Source organism: Neovison vison, chromosome 6 (assembly GCF_020171115.1).
Source record: "Neovison vison isolate M4711 chromosome 6, ASM_NN_V1, whole genome shotgun sequence".
NCBI lineage: Eukaryota > Metazoa > Chordata > Mammalia > Carnivora > Mustelidae > Neogale > Neogale vison.
The window spans coordinates 94,667,502-94,677,213 of record NC_058096.1 but is presented as its reverse complement, the minus strand read 5'-3'; positions in this window follow the sequence as shown (position 1 = coordinate 94,677,213).

Sequence of the window (9,712 nt, the reverse complement as noted above, 5' to 3'; positions counted from 1 at the left end):
ACAAGGGCCTCTGCCCTTTTTTTTTTCTTTTTGAACCTTTTCCCACCTGCAATGGAGATGCTGACATCTAGGACCATGAGTTTAAGGGTTGGTGAAGCTGTGTGTTGGAAGGATCCCTGGGGGTGGGGTTCTGTGGGGAAGAACCACCATACTGGGCCAAGACGATGGCTTGCCACACTTTCGCAGTTGGTGAGATGGATTTCGTGAAAAGACTCATGTGGTAGCATATTGCCTGTATGAGTCACTCAAGAGCTGCCTAGATTTTTGTTTATATTATTCGTTTTTAACCAACGGTGAAAAGGAACACTATTCTTCCTATTTGGGGAGGGGAACTGCTCAGCACCCTCAGACCACCTACAGTTTCCAGCATGGAGGTCAATGGCTCCACTTTACTCTGTCCATGGTACCTGGTCACACTCTTTCTGTGCCAGCTGACGCAGCTGTTTCTGAGGTACCTATCACAATGCAAACTGAGTACCAACACCTGGGGAGGAAGTTTTTAAATCAGACTAGCAAAGAGTAACACCTTCCACTAAATGCTATCCCTGAGAAGACACAGTGTGCTCTTCAACAGAAGGTCTCAACGGGACATTATGCGGAGGCCTAGGGAAGGCCCTTTCTGCCAATTCCTCACTGTTCTGCTCATAATTAAATCAATAGACTTGATGTGGTTAAGGGATTGGCTGACTTTCAGCACCCATAAATAAAGGTGCGAGGCTGAGAGAAAACCTAATCAATACATCTTTACATATCAGATATTCTGCCAACACTTATCTTTAACTGACACTAATGTGCGTCTGTTGGCATTTTATTTTCCTCTTTCAGGCAGGGTGTCAGTTTCCAGAGTAGATTAAAGATGACCATGATAAGAAGCTAACAGCATCCTTATTCGCGATGTACCAGACTGTGCCCCTAGCCAGTGAGTTATCTGAGAACTGGGACTGTCTGTGCTTATTTTTTATATCTGGGGGCTAATGCATGGCTGGCACATACAGATGCTCATTAAATGGTTAAGTAATTAACTAATTAACTGAATCAATGAATGAATAAATAAGTGATATACTTTTAGCAGATGCTCTTAAAATCTATTTTAGATGATCGAAATTCTAAGAGCTCGTAAATTGTTTTTAAATAATAAACAAGATTTCAAATCTTAATGTCAATAAACTCTACAGAAGCCCAGATCTTAAAACATGTGAATTATGTAGCTAGCATTCTACCCTGAAGGCCAACTTATTCAGAATTCTGTTCTATTCTGAGCAAAACTGAGGATGATATTTTCATTAATAATAGCTTTATTGAAAATATAAATAGGGAACAATTTTAAAATTTGTAATAATTAACCCTCCAGGAGATTGTTCTTATAAAATGTCCCTTGTTTAGTGGTGACTGATTCCTTCCAGGAGATTCTCTAGATGCGATCACAGGGTAATAAGGTAGGGCAGGTAATATAAAGAAGTTTCATGATTGAATCAACTTTTGGATATTGGTGAGTGTGAAGGACATATATTATTTTGGATTCTCTTAGCATCAGTGTGTCTTCTCTGGTAAAAGCACCTTAACTTCCATTGGTGAAACCATGCTCTTTCTCGCCCAACAGGAAAAGAAACTTACACAGAGTATATGACCCAGGCCTGCTCCAATTCCCCTAGCTTCAGCGATGGGCTCCAGAGCAGACACAAACCCTTGTAGCTCAATCAGATGTTCCCTTCCTGGTATTTGAATCTTAAGCTGAGGGACAAAAAAACTAAACATAACTGGAGTTCCTTCATCCTAGCAAAAGAGCCCTTGTGAAACTGTCCCTATGCTTGCCTTTCTCGAAGTGTGGTTTTCCTGAAAAACTAAGTCTTGTTCTCCAAAATCTCTTTTCTCTGCCCCATCCTTGTTTGTTTGTTTGTCTGTTTCATCTATCCAGAGTCTGTTTCTCTTACTCATAACCAAAAACCTTCATCTAAATCTTTTTAATAAAAGCCAGGTATCCGAAGGGCATGTTGTGAAGTCTTGCACGCCAGGCTAAGACATTTGCACTTTATCCAGTGGACAAAGGGAACACATCAAAGAATGTCAAGCCAGGGAAACACATGTTGCTGAGATTTGTGTCTAGAGGTGAAGCAGAAGATGGGTAGAAGGAAGACAGGGAGGAGTCATCCAGGAAGGAGATGATGTAGTCTTGAGGCAATAAAGAGACAGTGAGAATGGACAGATGGAAGCACCCCCCCCAGGGGGGTTCAACCAATGTAGCACCAATGGGAAAGGAAATGGTCCAGAATCTTCTGGTTTTGGTTCTAGGGAACACAGTAAAAGAAACAACTTTGTCTCTGAACCCGAAGAGAACTGTGGGACATCCTGAATGCTATCAAGAGCAAAACTGGTTCCAGCAAGGAAGGTAAATTTGGGAATCTGTTTTTAATCAATATCTTAAACAAACCCGGAAGTACTTATCTGTGAAGTACTTACAGGCAGCCTTTCAGAGAATGCCTACCCACCCACCCTCTGCACCCTCTCTGCCCTCAGCAATTTCCAGACTTTGATTCTCGCTAATCCTTGGACCTGCTCCACCATATTCAGACTCAACAGCTCATGTGCCCTGAGAACTATTTCCTGCCCTTCTCTTACACTTCTATGTACATTTCCCAGGCTCCTTTGATCTCTGCTGACTTCTGGCAAGTTTTGCCAAAGAGAAGCGCTATTAGAAGACTGGAGGGTAGGAGGAAGGGCAAAACCAGAGTATTTCTCCTTCTTTCACTCTGCTTTGGTGCCTTCTTGTTAAAAACAAAAACAAAACAACTTTGTTTTTAAGATTTTTTTTTTAATTTATTTGAGAGAGAGAGAATGAAAGCACACACAAGCAGGAGAAGGGTAGAGGAAGAAGCAGACTCCTCACTGAGCAGGAAGCCTGACATGGGATGTGGGACTCGATCTGAGGGTCCCAGGATCGTGACCTGAGCTGAAGGCAGACATACAACCAACAGAGCCATCCAGGCACTCTGCTTTGGTGGCTTCTTGAGTGGGAGTTGAGTCTCCTCCATGGTCCTAGATCCCACGGAACAGCCCCTCCCTCTGTCTCAGCCCTTTCCCCTATCCACAGCAGTTCCAGCCCTAACTAGATGGCCCCAGCTTCTGGGTTCTGGTCCCATGTCCCCTTCCCATTGCTTCTCCATCCCCTGCCAGTGGCTTCCTTCTACTACCAACTCTGTGTTACCTCATCATCCCAACTGGCTTCTCAGCTGTACCATATCTACAACCAGTTCCCTGTATTAAAATCTGTTTGTAATCCTAAAGTGGTTTCCATCTTCCAGAACCATGACTTAGCAGTTAGTTTTGAGGGGGATGGAGGAGAATGGTAGAGGCTGTGAGGAGGCTGTCTGTGGGTTTCAGTTAGGGTTAACACTTGTGATGAAACCACAGCCGTCCACCCTACGTAAATCTACTGCAAGCAACAGCCCAAACAGGAGACAGCCTCAGGCTCTGAGTCTAAGTCAAACCGTTCGTGGGGCACTCTATTAGAGAGGACTTCTTTTTATTACAAATGACGGCACCAGATTAGAGCTAGCTCAGATTAGCTCTAAGCAGAAACAATGGTGGTGCCTCCCAGGTCTCCTGGAACCAGACACCTGAATGTTGCTGGGCTCTCTACTCGCCATCTCCCTCTTCTGCTCTTTCTTTCCACTCCCACAGACAAGGTGCTTCACAAAGGTGAGGGACACTATAGCCACTGGATTCTCTCCTAGATGCGGAGGAAGAAGACTCTCTTTTAATTTCAGTTTGAAAAAGTCCAGGAGAGAACTGAGAACTTGATTGTCCTGACTTGGGTCAGGCATCCGTCTTCTAGACCTTTCATTGTGGTGAAGGCATGCCATGCAGACCACACAGCTAGCAAGAGGGAAGGCTCAGGGCCCAGAGGAAGAGGCAAAAACCAGCATGGACATTGTGGGAACTGTGCCTGTAACTACAGCCTCTGCCTCATCAGAATTTTTTGGGTTGCAATGGACAGAATTCAATTAGGAAAGTAAAGATACAGGGGGTGGGGGGTGCTGGAGGTACCAGCTTGTGAAACCAAAGAGAATTTGTAAAGCTGGCATCAGAAATGATGGAACTGTGTTCCCTAGGCTCAGTTATTTTACCACTACTTGCCTCTGCATCTGGCTTCATTTTCCCAGGTTCACTTTTCCATAAGGCTGGAAGCACAGCTCTGAGAACTTGCAGTCTCACATCGTCCCACTCTGATTGTCCTAGAGGAATGTGCTCTGACCCCCAGCTCCAGTAAAGGATGGGTTCCAGTGAGGAACCGTAACTGACTGAGCCTGAGTCGGGGCATGCTCCAAGACCAGGGAGAAAGGGTCGGGTGAGACAAAGGAAGACCTCAGTCTCATGGAATGTCTAGTTCAAAGAGGGAAGAATTCTGGGGCACCAGGGTGACTCAGCCAGTTAAGCATCCACCTCTTGATTTCAACTCAGGTCATGATCTCAGGGTTGCGAGATCAAGTCCCTCGTCCGGGCACTGCACTCAGAAGGGAGTCTGCTTGAATCTTCTCTCCCTCTGCCTCTCCCCTGACATGCGTGCATGCGCTCACCCTCTCTCTCCTTCTCCAATAAATCTTTTTTAAAAAGGTACAGTTCCCCCAAACCACAGACCCATTGTTTTACAGTCCTAGGAAATGAGAAATGACTCCCTAGAATATAGCCTTGGGTAAATCACCAATATTTCTGGCTTCTGGTTTCTACATTCAACTAGATATTCTTCTAGTACCTACATTCACTGAAGCTTTTTCAATGGTTCTCAAACTTTGGGGTACATCAGAATTACCTGGAGAGTCATTTAAAATGCAGATTCCCAGGGGTGCCCAGCTGGCTCAGTCAGTAGAGCATGTGACTCGTGATCTCAGGGTTGTAAGTTCAAGCTCCACGTTGGGTGTAGAAATTACTTAAAAATAAAATTTAAGGGGTGCCTGGGTGACTCTGTCTGTTAAGTGTCTGACTCCTGGTTTCAGCTCAAGTCATAATCTCAGGGTCCTGGGATCAAGCCCCAGCTCGGGCTTCACATTCAACACAGAGTGTGTTTGACCCCCTCCCTCTTCCTCTTCTCCTCCCCCCTCCTCTCTCTCTCTCTCTCAAATAAATAAAATCCTTTTTTAAAAATTTTTAAATAAATAAAATATTAAAATTTTTAAAATAGTAATAAGTGGTAAAAATAAAATGCAGATTCTCAGGCTCCCCCCCACACTGTCTCTGTAGGTCTGGGATAGGACCCAGGAATCTGCATTTACTGAATGAGTCTTATGCTGGTGAACCCTATGCCATACCTTAGAAATAATGAATGCAATGGTTTGAGATCCTTGCTTAGGCAGTCTGTGACAGAAGCAAAAATGAGCTGTGTTCTGGCTCAGGAAAGACCAACATGAGAAGGGAAGGATTTCGCACAGCCCAGAACTGAAGGAAAGAGCAGCCCTCCCGCCCCCACATCAAGCTGCGGACTGGAATGGGTGAGGGAGGCCCCCTAACTGTGTGCTGAGAAGTTCTGTTCTGCACATGGAAGCCAAAGCAGCACCAATGGAAATACCCAAAGGTCCCAGGCTGCCTTCATCCCCAAGAGTCCTGGGCCTTTTCATGCCTTTAGAAGCTCTGCTTTATGTGCATTTTTTCTGACCCTTTGCCAAAACATAATAAACAAAAGCAGTACAAGGGAACCCAGGTCAATTCTCTTTCTAGCATATGCAGAGGGTTAACATTTAGAAAGTTTGGGGTAAAGGCAAGTGATTCATTTTTACCATGCTTTATTGTTGCTGTGTCATGTTTAATAGATTATTGGAGGAAGAGGGCTGGCAAATACAACAAGGAATAATGATTCAGCAAGCCACGCTCCCAAAACTTCCCACTCCTAACCAGGGTGTCCAACACAAGGTCTCCTGGAGATAAAGGCTCATGTCTGCACTCCCTATAGACCAGAGTCAACTGAAGCAGAATTTAACGCAGAAAGCTCCCCTCTCATGCCTTTTCTCCCATCGTGATCTGGAATTTTTCCATTGACTATTTATTACCAGTATTTCTTTGTATAATTCCATATCAACATAACTGAAATGTTAAATATCTCAAATAAGTTTTCTCAAACAGCATTTATTACATTGATAAACTACAACCTATTACAAGACCTGGGTCACTCAAGGCGTCCCTTTATCAAAAAAATGGACTGGTCCTAAAACACTGGCTGGAATATGTGACCCGCCATTCCTTCCTAGGATTCGATCTTAAAGGGACCATCGTGTGTATGTGCCAGACTTACCTAAGGATGTTCGTGGCAAAATTGCTTTGAAGAATTAGAAAGAAACCGAGATAACTGAGATATTCTTGGGAAATGCTTGAGTAAATTACTGTACATCCAAACAATGGAAGATTATGGAGATAGTAAAATTTTTGTTTCAGAAAAGCATTTAATGATATAAAGAAATGTTCTCTACATATTAAGTTTTTTTAGAGTAGATTACAAGCTATATGTATAGTATGTTAGAGATTTTTGTTTTACAATGAAACAATGGCCATATATATATAATATATATATTTATATATATAATTGCTCTAATGATGAAATGATGGGTAATTTTTTCTTTTCTTGTCTCATTTTTCTATATAATGAGTATGTATTACTCCAGGTGCGAGGCTATGCCAAGAGCATCTCCCGAGAGGTTGTTCAAAATGCAGAATCCCAGGCCCCACCCCAGATCTCCGGGCTCAGAATCTGCATTTTAACAAAACTCCCCACACCTCCACCCCCGTGATCTGTATGCACGCTACAGTTGGAGAAGCCCAGCTCTCTATAACTCAGCACAAGAGAAAAAACTGTTTTAAATCAAAAAAGGCCCCAGGGCATGACAACTGGGTGCCCTTTGCTATTTGGAAGTGAATTCTGAGGTAGGGCAGAAGCAATTCCCACCTTCCAAAATCCAGAATCCTCTAGAAATGGCTTAACATTTCCACGTTTTTCATTTCAACAATGGGGCATGGAGCAGTGACAAGTCCCCCCATCTCCGTTCCCTCCCCCGGCCACAGGGCCACAAAGCCTGAGCTCCGAGAGTCTGCGTGAGGGAGAGGAACATAGATTCCTCAAGAGCTGCTATTCAAGCCATTAAGCAGCATGTGCCAAGGCTCCCCCCACAATTCTGGGTCAGTCTCCATTAAGCCGCACATCTGGCTGTCACATACTCTTTTGTGGGCACAGCTCAATGGCAGCACTGATGCGGCCTCTCCTCAGGGCCAGCCCTACAGTGGCCTCCCTGTCCTCCCAGCATGTGATGTCAGGAGCACAAATGTCCTGCCAAACATTTAAGATGTTGCAGTTCACATTGTGTACATTGTATAGAGAAACACTGATGGGCAGATTTGAAATTTTAAAAAAAAAAACCGCACACGCAGGGCCAAGATACAACCAAACTTTGTTCTATTGTTGTTCCAAACCACCAATTCAGCACAAATATGTAACTTGTATTCGTGAAGTACACAATCTTCTCTTTTTTTGTTGCGTTGTTGTAACTGGCATCCCTAGATACAGAGATTTCCTTGAAACATTTTTTCTCTAGTTTGGTGGCTATCATATTCTTGGAAAGCATGAACACAACCAGTTCATTTCAACCCAAAGATCCCCTGCATGTAGTCTCTTCAGAAAAGGCCAAAAAGGGAGAAAGCTGGTTGTATGTCTCAAACTCATCTCTCCTCCAGGGACCATCAAAGCAGATGGGGGGTGGTCAGCTGCACGATCAAAAGGCATGAGGAAGAGGTCCTTCCCCTCACTGTTGCTCAAGTGGGGCAGGAGGACCATCGCATCAGAACCAACCGCTGTGCAAGCAAAATGCAGATTCCTGAGTACCAGCCCAGAACGACTGAGAGGTCTCTGGGGGTTAGGAGAATAAATCTGCATTTTATCTGACCTCTAGCAGTGAATCATAAATGAGAGTAGGAGGGCTTCAGAATTAGATAGACTTAAATCCAATTTTACTCCCCTCTAGGGGCCATATGAACTCGACAACCTGAATTCTCTACTTCTCATGTTCTTCTCTATACAGTGTGGGCAGTGGGGAAGATTAGAAGTGTGAAAGTGCAGACACAACAGGTCCTGAGAGTGTGAATTCCCTTTCCCCACTTATTCAGGTAGAGCACTTTGGGTCTGCTCTTTTATCTGTGATGGGGGTCGCTGTTTTCCCCAGGCGACAATTATTGTCACTGTATCACCAGGTTCCAGTGGAGCTCTACCAAGAGCAGACAAAATCATCAAGACTGACGCCCTCTTGCTGATGGCTGGAGTGGAACCTGTTGTTCTATAGCTGCACTCTCCATTCCAATAGCCACTAGCCCGTGTGGCTACTGAGCCCTGAAGTTGTGACTAGTCCAAATGGACACATACTGTAAGTGAGAAATACACACTGGAACCCAAAAAACGTAATACAAAAAGAAGGACATAAAATACCCCATTAGTAATTGAGTATATATTAAAATGACAATATTCTGGATATACTGGATTAAGCAGAATATATTAAAATTATTTTCACTTGCTCATCTTTAGCCTTTTAATGTGGCTTATAGAAAATCCTAAATAACATATGTGGCTATATTATATTTCTACTGAACAGTGCTGTTCTGGAGGAAGAGCTACCCCTCCCTCCCTCCCTCTCTAGCACAGATAATAAGACCCAATCTTGTAGTTATGACCTACAAAATGGGATTTCCTAACTAAGTGGGCAACAATCAGCTAGGAGGGATTTGGAGTGTCTCTTCTCTCACTGCACAGAAAAGTGGGCTCATGTAGTGTACATACCCCCTCAGGTGAGAAAGCAAGCAGCAACCTCAGGGAACGGGGCAGCTGACCAAGTACATACATCCTTAGGAGAAGAGAAGAACCAGCTGAAACACTTGAGATTCAAGCCAACAGTGCTAAGGAGAGGGTATATGCTGCCTTGTCCACACCCCCTGGATGCTTTTGCTCCATTCAAGCTCACAGTCATTACACCCTGACAAGTTTTTATTAGAGCAAATCCTCTAATACAATTACATGACTTATATCCTTATAAAACCTTATCATAACTAAGCAAATATTTGGGTCAACATGAAGACTGTCTCTTCTGCATAAGTAATTTAGAAATAGTTATAATCACCTAATGTACTCAAATACCTACCAAAATGACTCGCCCAAATGGATATTTCCAAAGAGGAAATGTTTGCCTATTACATTATCAGCAAATGAAATTAATATTTTCAGAAAAACACCACCAAAGTAGATTGTAATCTGTGTTTTTTAGAGCAGATTCATAACTTAATAGAGTTTCTGGAATAAAAAGCAAACAAGAATTAACTTGGTGTGTTTATCTTTGTCTAAAATTTCCAAACATCTATATGCATATGTTTGAGGAAATTACATATAGATATCATCACCAAAATATCCAATATAGGGGGTTTGTTTTATACTTTCCTTTGTATGTAGTCAGTTTCTTTACTAAGTGTTCAAAGTAGATGAAGGCGTTTATCTGTGTAGTGCTAGGGACTTGGGTTTCTGATTGTTTATGTATGACCCAAAGTTGCTGTAACCTCACTCCACTAAAGAAACCTACAGAGCACCAAGATTTCACGTTTATGACCACATAGGACCACCGTGGTCCTGTGAATAAGACCAAACGTTTTTATTCAGGGAGGTGCAGAAATGCCTTGCTTCTGAGTCACGACCAGGTTC